This window comes from Nicotiana tabacum, chromosome 18 (genome assembly GCF_000715075.1).
Source record: "Nicotiana tabacum cultivar K326 chromosome 18, ASM71507v2, whole genome shotgun sequence".
Taxonomy (NCBI): Eukaryota; Viridiplantae; Streptophyta; class Magnoliopsida; order Solanales; family Solanaceae; genus Nicotiana; species Nicotiana tabacum.
In genome coordinates this window covers 122,523,724-122,538,786 of record NC_134097.1, presented here as the reverse complement: position 1 = coordinate 122,538,786, position 15,063 = coordinate 122,523,724, and positions in this window count along the sequence as shown.

Here is a 15,063-nt window from a genome sequence, read left to right as displayed (position 1 = left end):
GAACTGCTCCTTAGGATTTGAGTCTTTTATGCTAATTGTATCATGTAAAGTCCGTGTATGTGAGGTGGCGAGAACGTACGCGGGCTTATTTATGGAAAATTGACCTTTTAGGGCTCGTAGGTTCTTATGTTCATTAGATATGAAGTTATTTTATTATGTTAAGTTTTTCTCATTTACCAGTTTCACCTTTACTTGTTTTATTTGGAATTAATTGCTTCATGTTCCACGCTTATTGCCTATTTGATTCTTGTGTGCCTTAACTGAAGTTGTTGCCTCTTCGATTGCCATGCTATCTTTTTCTAACTGCTTATCTTTATTTGAAATTATTGTTATCTCCTCTGTAATTGTTTATCCTTAATTGAGGCCCTGATTATCCTTCCGGTTCTTATCCTTAATTGTAATTGTTGTGCCTCTTCGTGAGTGCTAAATTCTAAATGAAGTTAGTTATCCTTTATCATAGTTGTCTTATCCTATTGACTCGTGATATCTCCCTTGTTGAATTGCACTTATATGGGGGTCATTGCTACACAATATCTCTTCCTTGTCGAACTATTGCTAGGTGGTATCATTATTTTCTATTGTGTCTTTACTTGTGAGTTTGTTTCTTCCGTTTCTTTGAGTTCTGGAAATTCTGAGTTGATTTGTTTGCCGTACTCTTGTATTATTGTCATTGTTGTTATTGTATTTGTTGTTGTGATGTGTGAGGTTTCTGTCGTGCGGTTGTTATTGTGATGCACGAGGTTTCTGTCGTGCGGATGTTATTGTGTTGCACGAGGTTTCTGCCGTGCTATTGTTACTATTGATATTTTCACATGCGGCGTGGCAAGGTAGGCTATATATGTGGATTGCGCATGTGGCGAGATAAGGTGGGGACATTATTATGCTCATGTGGCGAGATAGGGGGGCATTTACTTTATTATTGCGCACGTGGCGAGACAAGATGGGCTATGTCGGGGATTGATTTTGATGACTTGTGATGGCCTAGGGGCATTGTTATTATTGTTATTTGTGTAGTGGCATGCTTAATATTATTCTCGCTTCTGCAACCGGAAAAGCTAAATTCATAGCCATACTTGTATTTTCTTTAAGTTCATTTTATTATCTTACTACTGTTCTTATTTATTTCAAATTTTTGAATCAAATTAATTCACGTATTTATAAACCACGTTACAAATTTAATTATGGGTAAACATTATTGCTGAGCAAAACTTTTTCCCTTTAAAATAAACAACTAGTATTAGTACCCGCGCGATGCGCGGACACAAATATCAAATTATAATTTGAGTTATTGGAATTACCTTAAAATTTAAAACTTCCAGATAACATGTTTCTTTTTATTTATATTTTTATTTTATATCTGTAACAATCTAACTCCTTGATTTAGTGCTTTTTGTGGTCAATATTAAATAATACTAAACATATCACGTTTGTGATATGTCTTGTTTGAGCATATTATTTAACAAAATTCTTACTACCACTTTATGTTTCATTGCAAATTCGAATAAGTCTTATCCTTCTACATTTTCACCCAAAACAACTCTCTCTTTAATCTTTGCTTATAGTTATTGCATTATCTATTACTTAATAATGTTATATTCATGTGATCTTTTATTAGCTTGCCAATTGACTTGATATCTTGCTTATTACCCTTTTGATAAACATATATAAATATAAAGTTTTTTATTCCTAAAATTTAATTTATTTTTGTACTTTTATCCTCTTACTTGGAACTCTATTTTCATTTAAATCTTTCAATAATATTTTTGAGTATTATTTAATTATTTAATATACTTATACTTAATTAATTCAAAGTATAAATATTCTCACACTATCTCTATTTTCCTCTTTATACATCCTCTTCCCTACTATGAATTTTTAATTAGTTTTTTACATTAATATTTTACCAATAAACAAAATATATAATATCACATTTTATTTTAAGTTATAACTTTGAATTAGTTTAAAATATTAATAGATAATTTTTTATTATTATATTTTAATTCTATTGAATTTTCTTATAATTATTTTTTGTATCACGTGTAATTAAATTTTCTTTCTCTTTTAACGTTAGGATACAAATAGACTTTAATTTTCGTTCATAAAATTACCCACAGGAGATATTTATTTTGTATTTTCTTAGTTTTAATTTTTTTATCCAATTTTTAGTTTTTTATCTAGTAAATCTTTAATTTTGTAGTCCTATCCATAGTTTGAGTGTTTCACCATAATTTTAATCTAAATCTCAAGTTCAATCGTCTTTCCCTTCGATTTCTAATATTAAATATTTTTAAATTTTTGATTATTGCTATTAAGTTACCTAATATATAGTATTTTATTTTCTTATGTGGCTTTCATTAACATGTCTCTTTATTTAATATCATAATCTGTTTATATCCTTTAATATTATTATATAAATTGATGTATGCTTTTTTAATCTTGAAATAAATATTTATTTTATTTAATATTAATACACAAAATTATCAAATTGTTTAAATTTATTAATAATATTTTTAAGCATTATATATTTACTTTATTTTATTTTTAAACTATTTTATTTCCCTTCTGTTTCTTAGTATTAATATTTTGATTTTTTAAATTTTTTTAATCTATTAAACTTCAGTTATGTGGCCTTATCCACATCATGACCATTTTTTATCACACTTAAAAAAACTTTTTTATATCAAATTTAAATAAGTTTTATCCTTTTTTGTTCTTTATGATAGAAATTTTGATTTTTTTCTCTGTTTGTTTCTCATTTTGTTATTGTATATTCAATACTTAATATTATAAACGTTGTCATATGCTTTTTATTAGTTTACTTGAATTTAATATCCACTTTTATCACATTCATTTTAATTTAATACAAATAATAAATAAAAATTATTTCAATAGTAACTTTGACTATATTGCTCATATTCTTAAATATGAATTTTCTTATCATATTAAAAAAAAGTCCCATATCAAATTCAAATATATCTTATTCTTCTATTTTCTCCATTGGACCACATCTCCAAAAATCATCTTATACTTTCAAACTTAACCTAGCAATGCTCAATTCAAATATTAATCGTAAAACTCTAATTGTTGCAACAATATTTTCACTATTATTTTAAGAAATATTTATTTATGTATAAAACTTTTATTGTTGTCCGAATTGTCAACATTAATATAACCTCATTATATATATATATATATATATATATATATATATATATATATATATATATATATATATATATATATATATATATTACTATTTAATTATTTTTCCTACCATAATTGAATTATACACAAAATTTAATTAAAAATACCTATAGTAATGTATATTGTTCATAAATAAGGTCAGATACAAAGCTTGTACTAAATAAAAAATTATTATTCTAACTTAAAATTAATGTGTAAGATACAAAATAAAAATTTAATTAATTCTTTCTCAAAAAAAAACCCTACCATAACTGAATTATACACAAAATTTTAATTAAAGATACCTATAGTAATGTATATTGCACCCAAATAAGACCAGATACAAAGTTTATACTAAATAAAGAATTACTATTTCAACTTAAAATTAATATGTAAGATACAGAACGAAAATTTAATTGATTCTTTCTCAAAAAAGGATACCTACCATATCTGAATTATGCACAAAATTTTAATTAAAGATACCTACAGTAATGTATATTGTACCAAAATAAGGTCAGTTACAAAGTTTGATCAAGTAATTAAAATTTGTTCCTACCATAATTTATTTCGTCCCTACCATAATTATACAAAAAAATGTTAACTACATTATACTACTAATAGAGATTTGTATCATAATTAAAAAATAATTCTTATTGAACTACTACTTCCATTAATTATGTTTCCATTTATAATTTAATTTTTTAATGTTGTATTAAAATTGCCAAGTGACTTTTTTTTAGTTTGACACTTGGCTTAACCTTATGCTTCACTACTCTCCTTTTAATATAATATAGATTATGCTTCACTACTCTCCTTTTAATATAAAAAAAATACCTACCATAACTGAATTATACATAAAATTTTAATTAAAGATACCTACAGTAATGTATATTGCACCCAAATAAGGCCAGATACAAAGTTTATACTAAATAAAGAATTAATATTTCAACTTAAAATTAATATGTAAGTAACAAAACGAAATTTTAATTGATTCTTTCTCAAAAAAGGATACCTACCATATCTGAATTATGCACAAAATTTTAATTAAATATACCTACAGTAATGTATATTGTACTAAAATAAGGTCAGTTACAAAGCTTGATCAATTAATTAAAATTTACCCCTACCATAATTTATTTCGTCCCTACCATAATTATACAAAAATGTTAACTACATTATACTACTAATAGAGATTTGTATCATAATTAAAAAATAATTCTTATTGAACTACGACTTCCATTAATTATGTTTCCATTTATAATTCAAATTTTTAATGTTGTATTAAAATTTTCAAGTGACTTTTTTTTAGTTTGACACTTGGCTTAACCTTATGCTTCACTACTCTCCTTTTAATATAATACTAGTATTAGTACCAGCGCGATGCGCGGACACAAATCATGTCAGTTTGTGATTTGGATTATTTGAATTATGTATAAATAACTTTAAAATATAAACCTCTTAGATAAAATTTATAGATAATCATTAGATATTAATTAAGAAGCAAGACATGAAACCATTTTGCAAATCTCATATTGGAACCTGTTTTCTTTTTCTATATTTATATAATCCAATATGTTAATTTTAGTACTTGAATTTCGTTTCGTTATCAATGTTAAAAATTACTAACTATGTCATGTGGCGATTTGTCTCGTTTAAACATATTAAATTATATTATTTTAATAAAATTCTCAGTATTAGTTTATTTTTTTGTCTAAAGCTTAAATAAGTCTTATTCTTTTAAATTTTACACAATTTTTTTGTTCTTTGCTTATAATTATTAAATTATTTAATATTTAATATTATTATACTTTCATGTGAGTTTTTCGGCTTACTAATTGACTTAATATTTTGCTTATTATCCTTTTAATAATTATAGATAAATATTATTTTTTTATTCTTGAAATTTAATATATTTTACGCTTTTATCCTCTTACTCGAAACTATTTTACCATTTAAATATATAAATAATATTTTGGAATATTATTCAATTATTTAATTTATTTTATTTTGAATTAATTTAATATATTCTCACATTATATCTATTTTTTTTTCTTTATACAGTCTCTTCCCTACTAAGAAATTTTTAATTAATATTTACCTGTAATCAAAATAATATCATATTTGACTTTAACCTGTAACTTTGATTAGTATAAAATATTAATATATAAGTTCCTTGATTATTATATTCCAAATCTATTAAGTTTTTTTATATTTATTTTTTGTATTACATGCAATAAAAAAATCTCTTTTAGTTTCATGATACAAAATTTGACTTTAAATTTTAGTTAATAAAATTACTTATATTAGATATTTATTTTATATTTTTTAATTTTAATTCTTATCTTGTAAGACTTTAATTTTTGGTGGTTATATCCATAGTTTGAGCATTCTCATCATAAATTTAAGAACTTTCTAATATTAAGCAAAATAGTCTTTTCCTTTCATTTCTAATATTTAATTTTTAATTATTTTTTACTTTTGCTATTATGTTATCAAATATATGGTATTATCACAGTTTCATATTACTTTTAATTATTTTTCCACTTTATTTAGTATTATTATCCATTACTATACTTTAATATAATATAGATAAATTTAGAAACTTTTTAATCTTAAAATAAATATCTATTTTATTTTAAAAATATTGCTTGAATTCGTAATTTTTTTAAATTTATCAATTGTATTTTTAAGTATTTTATTTCACTTTATTCGATTTTATAAACTAATTCTTAGCATAAATATTCTCACATTATTTTTAATATTTTTAAGTTCTTATTTTATTGTTAGACATAAGTTGTGTGGTATTATCCACAATATCATCTTTCTTATCATAATAGATAAATAACAACTTTCTCATCTCAAATTTAAATAAGTTTTATCATTTTTCTTTATGATGAAAGTTTTGATTAATTTCTCTCTATTTATTCCTTATTTTTGCTATTTCATTATTCAATACATAATATTATTACATTGTTATGTGGCTTTCATTAGCTTGTTTAATTTAATATCTATTTCTGCCACACTCATTTTATTATTAATCATAAAATTTAATTTCTTATTTGTTTGAACACATTATATCTAATGATAATATTTTCACTATCATTTTATTTCTTCATGTACTATTTCTAAAAATAATAAAATTATGAAATGAAAGAAAGCAGATCAAGTGGTTAGTTAATAATTGCATTTGGAAAACTATCAAAATTTATTTAATATAAGAATGTGAGTCAATTTTAATTGATTTCTACCATAAATTAAATTTGATCAAATCTAAGTTGTTTTAATCCTTATTAAATTTGTCTAAAAATCTATTTAGATTATGTCTTAAAATACTAAGTAGAAATATTTCTATTTAGATTATTTCTCCATGTACTATTTCTAAGTGACATTTTCTGAATATGCCACTTGGCTTAATGTCATGCCTCACTACATTCCTTTTAATATATATATATATAATATTTAAGTTTTTTCTTATCTTATAAATAACTTTATACTTTATGTAAGATCTTATTTTACTGCTTGAATTTTTTTAATTTTTGAAGTCAATAAATCTTTAATATCTTAAGTAAGTTTTATTTTATATTTTAACTTACTTCAAAGTATAAATAGTCATAGGTTATCTCAATTTACGTCTTTCTATATTTTTTATTTTTTTCTATTTTAGTTTTTTAATTAATTTTTTACCTCCATATTTCTAGCTAATTTAGAAGAAAATCTATGAGTGGATCAATATATATATAAAGAGAGAGAGAGATTAGATTTGTCTAAGATATATTTAGATTATGTATAAGATTCATTAAACTACTTCCTTTAATTATGTTTCCATTTATAATTTCTAATAATTAATGTTGTCCTACAATTGTCAAGTGGCTTTATTTTAGCTTGCCACTTGGCTTAACCACAATGCATACTATTCTCCTTTTAATATAATATAGATTACAAGGTTTCAATGATGATAATGTTCATAGAATATTAATCTTATAAAATTATAATTTAATATATAATATTATTTTAATAATATTAGCTATTATTCTATTATTTAATATACTGTACTGAAATATTACAAAATTAATGTATACATATTATATAGTAATCAAATAAATTATTCGTGCTTTATTTATTCTTTATTATTTTTCATAAGCAAATGAACTTTTATTTATCTCAACTCAAATATTTATATCTATAAATTTGAGGAATCAAATTATTTTCTATATCAAAAAATATATTTGTAGTATTTTATAGATGTAGAATATCATATTAGGAAGAAATTACTCTCCAATTTGAATTCGCAGTTTTCTTCTTCTTATTATTTCCGTTTTTATTTTAGAATAATTTTAAAACTACAAATTTTTTAACTCAAGGAGAGTAACTAATTATTAACAACACATAATGCATTATTTATTTTTTTTTAAAATTAAAATTTTTAAAATTAATTATTACCTAACTTAACTAACTTTGTCCCAATTTGCCATGTGGCCTATTGTGAAGTTGCCACTCGGCTTAATGTGGAGGCTTTTTTCTCTTCTTTTAAAAATATATAGATATAGATTAACAACACATAATGCATAATTTAAATTATTTAAAATTAAAATTAAAGTTCAAAAAATTAATTATTATCTAACCTAAGCAACTTTGTCCTAAATTGTCAGGTGACCTATTATGAGGTGGCCACTTGATTTAATGTGGAGTTTTTTTCCTCTCATTTTAATATATACATTTTACTATTTTGTCATAAATTTACTGATATTTTTAATAATTGTTATTTTGCATTATTTGGCATAAGCAAATGAACTTTTATTTTTTCTCAACTCAAATATTTCTATCTATAAATTTGAAATAATATTTTTATCTTTAAATTCAAAATTAAATTATTTCCTCTATCAAAACATACATACAACAACAACAACAATAACAACGACCCAGTATTAGGAAGAAACTACTCCCCAATTTGAATTGGACGTTTTTTTACAGTCATATTTAAATTATAAATTTGAATTTAAAAAAAATATAAACATATAAGTAATTTTACTATTTTGTCATAAATTTACTGATATTTTTAATAATTGTTATTTTTCATTGTTTTCCATAAGCAAATGAACTTTTATTTTATCTCAACTCAAATATTTCAATCTATAAATTTGAGAAATCAAATTATTTTCTATATAAATAATATATTTATAGTATTTTATAGATATAGACTATCATATTAAGAAGAAATTATTTCCCAATTTGAATTAATAGTTTTTTTCTTCTTATTATTTTCGTTTTTTATTTTAGAATAATTTTAGAACTACAAATTTGTTAACTCAAAGAGAACAACTAATTATTAACAACATATAATGCATAATTTAAATTTTTTAAAAATTAAAATTCAAAAAACTAATTATTATCTAGCCTAACTAACTTTGTGCCTGTTGTGAGGTTGCCACTTGGCTTAATGTGTAGGCTTTTTTCCTCTCTTTTTAATAATATATAGATATAGAAATCTAGAGGAAAAATTTAAAAGTGATATACTTTTATCTTCAATTTTTTTTTCTCAATTAAAATATTTTTATATTTGATTTCAAATTCATAATTTTCTATATTGATTATATTTTTTTATCTTTTACTAATTCGAATTTAATTTTCGTATCAAAATTCAAATTATTTAATTTGCTGCTTGAATTTATTTAATTTTTAAACTCAATAAATTTTTAATATCGTAAGTAAATTTTAGTTTTATTTTATAGCTCCAAAGTACAAATAGTCATAGCTTATCTCAATTTATGTCTTTCTATATTTTTTGTTTTTTATTCTAATTTTTTAATTAATTTTTTACCTCCATAGTTCTAGCTAATAAAGAAGAAAATCTATGAGTGAATCAATATATATATATATATATATATATATATATATATATATATATATATATATATATATATATATTGGATTTGTCTAAGATCTATTTGGATTATGTATAAGATTTATTAAACTACTTTCATTAATTATGTTTCTATTTATAATTTTTAAGTATTAATGTTGTCCTAAAATTGCCAAGTGACTTCATTTTAGCTTGCCACTTGGCTTAACCACAATGCATACTACCCTCTTTTTAATATAATACTAGTATTAGTACCCGTGCAATGCACGAACACAAATCATGTCGGATTGTGATTTGAATTATTTGAATTATGTATAAATAACTTTAAAATACAAACCTTCTAGATAAAATTTATAGATAATCATTAGATATTAATTAAGAAGCAAGACATGAAACCATTTCGCAAATCTCATATTGGATAACCTGTTTTCTTTTTCTATATTTATATAATCCAATAGGTTAATTTTAGTACTTGAATTTCATTTCGTTATCAATATTAAAAATTACTAACTATGTCATGTGGTGATTTGTCTCGTTTAAACATATTAAAATATATTATTTTAATAAAATTCTCAATATTAGTTTTTTTTTTGTCTAAAGCTTAAATAAGTTTTATTCTTTTAAATTTTACACAATTGTTTTTGTTCTTTGCTTATAATTATTAAATTATTTATTATATTATTATACTTTCATGTGAGTTTTTCGGCTTACTAATTGACTTAATATTTTTCTTATTATCCTTTTAATAATTATCGATAAATATTATTTTTTTATTCTTGAAATTTAAAATATTTTACGCTTTTATCCTCTTACTCGAAACTATTTTACTATTTAAATCTATAAATAATATTTTGGAATATTATTCAATTATTTATTTTATTTTATTTTAAATTAATTTAATATATTCTCACGTTATATCTATTTTATTTTCTTTATACAGTCTCTTCCCTACTAACAAATTTTTAATTAATATTTTACCTGTAATCAAAATAATATCATATTTGACTTTAAGTTGTAACTTTGATTAGTATAAAATATTAATATATAAGTTCCTTGATTATTATATTCCAAATCTATTAAGTTTTTTTTTATATTTATTTTTTGTATTACATGCAATAAAAAAATTCTCTTTTAGTTTCAAGATACAAAATTTGACTTTTAATTTTAGTCAATAAAATTACTTATGTTAGATATTTATTTTATATTTTTAAAATTTTAATTCTTATCTAGTAAGACTTTAATTTTTGGTGGTCATATCCATAGTTTGAGCATTCTCATCATCAATTTAAGAACTTTCTAATATTAAGCAAAATAGTCTTTTCCTTTCATTTCTAATATTTAATTTTTAATTATTTTTTTACTTTTGCTATTATGTTATCAAATATATGATATTATCACAGTTTTATACGACTTTTAATTAATTTGCCACTTTATTTAGTATTATTATCAATTACTATCCTTTAATATAATATAGATAAATTTAGAAATATTTTAATCTTAAAATAAATATCTATTTTATTTTAAAAATATTGCTTGAATTCTTAATTTTTTAAAATTTATCAATAGTATTTTTAAGTATTTTATTTCACTTTATTTTATTTTCTAAACTAATTCTTAGCATAAATATTCTCACACTATTTTTAATATTTTTAAGTTCTTATTTTATCTGTTAGACATAAGTTGTGTGGTATTATCCACAATATCATCTTTCTTATCTTAATAGATAAATAACAACTTTCTCATCTCAAATTTAAATAATTTTTATCATTTTTCTTTATGATGAAAGTTTTGATTAATTTCTCTCTATTTATTCCTTATTTTTGCTATTCTATTATTCAATACATAATATTATTACATTGTTATGTGGCTTTCATTAGCTTGTTTAATTTAATATCTATTTCTACCACACTCATTTTATTATTAATCATAAAAGTTAATTTCTTATTTGTTTGAACACATTATATCTAATGATAATATTTTCACTATCATTTTATTTCTCCATGTACTATTTCTAAAAATAATAAAATTATGAAATGAAAGAAAGCAGATCAAGTGGTTAGTTAATAATTATATTTGGAAAGCTATCAAAATTTATTTAGTATAAGAATGTGAGTCAATTTTAATTGATTTCTACCATAAATTAAATTTGATCAAATCTAAGTTGTTTTAATCCTTATTAAATTTGTCTAAAAATCTTTTTAGATTATGTCTTAAAAATACTAAGTAAAAATATTTCTATTTAGATTATTTCTCTATGTACTATTTTTAAGTGACATTTTCTGAATATGCCACTTGGCTTAATGTCATGCCTCACGATATTCCTTTTAATATAATATATATATTTAATATATATATATATAATATTTAAGTTTTTTCTTATCTTATAAATAACTTTATAATTTACGTAAGATCTTATTTTACTGCTAGAATTTTTTTAATTTTTGAAGTCAATTAATCTTTAATATCTTAAGTAAGTTTTATTTTATATTTAAACTTACTTCAAAGTATAAATAGTCATAGGTTATCTCAATTTACGTCTTTCTATATTTTTTATTTTTTTCTATTTTAGTTTTTTAATTAATTTTTTACCTCCATAGAAGAAAATCTATATAGATATAGATACAAATATACATATAAATTTAATTATAGATATATAGATTAGATTTGTCTAAGATCTATTTAGATTATGTATAAGATTCATTAAACTATTTTCATTAATTATGTTTCTATATATAATTTCTAATTATTAATGTTGTCCTAAAATTGCCAAGTGACTTCATTTTAGCTTGTCACTTGGCTTAACCACAATGCATACTACTCTCCTTTTAATATAATATGGATAGATAAGGTATACCCTCAATCAAAGGGGATATTTTTATTGGCTATTACCAAGTGAACATTCCGAAAAGTACTAGTAATAAGCAAACATCACAGGATGGCACTTTCATTTGACTCAAAAGAAGAAGCTGCATTTGCACTTGTTTTTCACAGCATGCTGCTTTTTTAAACCCAACATGTACTCAAATTTCCCAATTTCTTACTCTTCAACATCTACTGAATTTTGTTTCATAGTTGGAAGGGGTCAACTTAAGATAGTTTTAATAGTCAGAAAAAAGGAGCTGAAAAGCAAAAAAATTCCTACCCATGAACTGTAACGAAAGAGAGTGATGGAATCGGCTATTTCTTTTTAGGTTAATTCGTAAATTCGTCTTTGATGGGTAAGAATTAGGCTTCTATTTGACAAATAGGACATGGTGCATCGCATCCCAAATAAGACCTGTTTGACCAAGCTTATGAGATATCAAAAATATTTTATTGGTCAAAAAAGTACTTTTTGAAAAATTTAAGGTATTTGGTCAAAATGAAAAAGTACTTTTGAACCGTAGCATAAGCAATTTTGAACAACAACAGTATAAACAGTTTTGCTGATTTTGGAGAGAAGCTACAAATTCTAGCTTCTTCCAAGAAGCAGAAACAAAAAATTAATTTATTCAAGACAAATATAACCTTACAATAAATTAATATTTTTCAAATTATTCCTCATTAATTTAATATTTTTCTTTCCTTTTCCTTTTTCTTTTTATTTCTACTATACATTTCTTCCCTTTTTATTTTAGTCATATTTTTATTCTTATTCTCCTATTCCTATGAGTAGATTTTAAATTTATATTGAATGATCTATTTTGATATATTTTAATTATCATATAAATAATAAGTAATACCGAACACTCAAATGTTGTTGCTTTGAAATAATTATGTTTTATATTGATTGGAAATTTTAAATTATATTTTTACTTTACGATTTATATTTCAATTGAATTCTTTTATAATAAATATTTAAATTTATTTTTCTTTTCTAAATTATACTAATCGCAAATTGAACCTTTACTGTCTTTTTCGTAATTTAATTTGATTCGTAAAAGTGCTCCTTTAAAAGATTGGTCAAGAGCTTGCAAAAAGCACTACTCAAACGAATTGACCAAACACAAACTAATATTTTGCTAAAGTACTTTTTCAAAAACTACTTTTTGGCAGCTTGGCCAAACGGACTCAAATCCCAAACAGTACTAACGTCTTTGACAGGCACTTCAGAACCCGCCAATGCTCTGAAAATTCGGGCCGGTTCACAACCTTCTCCCTTCTGTCCCTAGAATGGATAAGGTGAGGCAGTTTGCTTGAGTTTCCCAATTTCATATATAAATCTGTAACAACATAGCTCACTAGTGATATTATATGTTTTGGGCCTAGGCCTATACGACTTTAAAACACATCACTATTATTTAAGCACGATCCAGTGGCGAGGAGTCGCCCAGAGAGAAAGAGAGATCGGCGCCAAGGTCGAGTAGAGAACAAATAGCAACAACGGTTGGAATGTTCCTAGGATTATGAATAGAAATATTCCACTGAATATTTTCCCAATTGCACTTTTTAGGGTTTTCTAGAAATATCCCTTATAAATAAGAGGAGAGAGGGAACAAAAAGCTCTTGAACTTTTTATGAAAGAACATCTTGAAAAGAGTTGATTGTGAAGAAAATACAAAAAGCTTGTCTTGTCTCCTCTGTTTGATTCCATTACGAAACATTCCTCTTTTATTCGCAAGATCCAAGAACACTTTGTTCACTTCCACTATATGTTGTCACACGTTGTAGTCAGAAGAAAGAATCATCCATCTCATCCAACATTTGAGTGACAAATTCCTTCTTATTACATTTAATGCCATTTGTCACATTTATTGCATGTTTTCATTCTCATATTTATTAACAGTCATTGAGCATTAACTTGGTATTTGTTGTCTTGAACACGGTCTCATATCATCCAAGTTGTTGAACTTCAGATATGAAATTTATTACTTTTAACTTAGATTTACCCCTTGTCTATTTAATAAATTGGTTTAACAAAAAAGGCTTAAAACTTTTTGGTCAAACAATTTAGCGCCGTTTGTGAAGAGATCCTAGTTAAAAAGTTTAGTTTCTTCTAGATCTAAAAAAAAGCAACAACAACAGAACCCCCCCTTTTTTCTTGTTTGCACAAGCTAACAATGGCAAAAAAAGGAGAGGAAAGACTGAAAGCAGTGATGAGTGTCACTACTAACCTCCTAGGCACCATCAATGAGGTGGACAGGGAAGACGAGGAAAATGTGACGTCGAGCGCCTCACCCAGGCAAAGTGACTCACCTCCTCCTCATGGGAGTGTTACCGCTTCGCATGAGAAGGTAACACTCTCATGAGAAGGGAGCCTCCACGTCCACGACAGAAGAAGCACCGCCCGCAATGAAAAAGTTACTGGAGGCATGGCTGACAAATACCCTAAGCAACATACTCAACGAACCCGCTTAAGGGGCGAGTAGGAACACCGCACGAGTTGACACCCCAATAGCCATAAACGAGCAACACACTCCTCCCCCAATAGGTAACACTCACACCGTTGTTGATGCAGGTAACAACGCCCTCGTAGCTGTTCTGAAGAAAATGGAAGAAATGGAGAATGAGAATAAAGCGCTCTGTGACCAAATGAGGGAGCACCAAGAATGGGTTGATAAGATACTAGACGCCACAAAACTCTGCCAAAATGGGACGTCGGCCAGTTCGTGGAACAGCCGTACAGTGAGGAGGCAGCCCCACATGCCATACCCTAAACTTTCAAAATGCACCATGTTTGAAAATATACGATGGCACAACGGACCCTGAAGACTATTCATTACGTCATGATGGTGAAAGGCAACAACCTCTCAAAAGAGTATATCGTCAGTGCTGCTGAAGAAGTTCGGCAAAACCCTAACAGGGGGAGCCTTAATATGGTACTCACAATTACCAACACGTTCTATAATGACGTTCGAAAAAATGGCAAACAAGTTCGTCACCGCCCACGTCGGGGCAAGAAAGTTGATGCCAGAGTGAATGACATATTCACCGTCAAACAATCGCTTGGCGAAGGACTCAGGGAATTCCTCGCCCGATTTAACAGAGTAAGAATGAGCCTGCCAAATGTATCAGAAGGGATGGCGGTAGCGGCCTTTCAA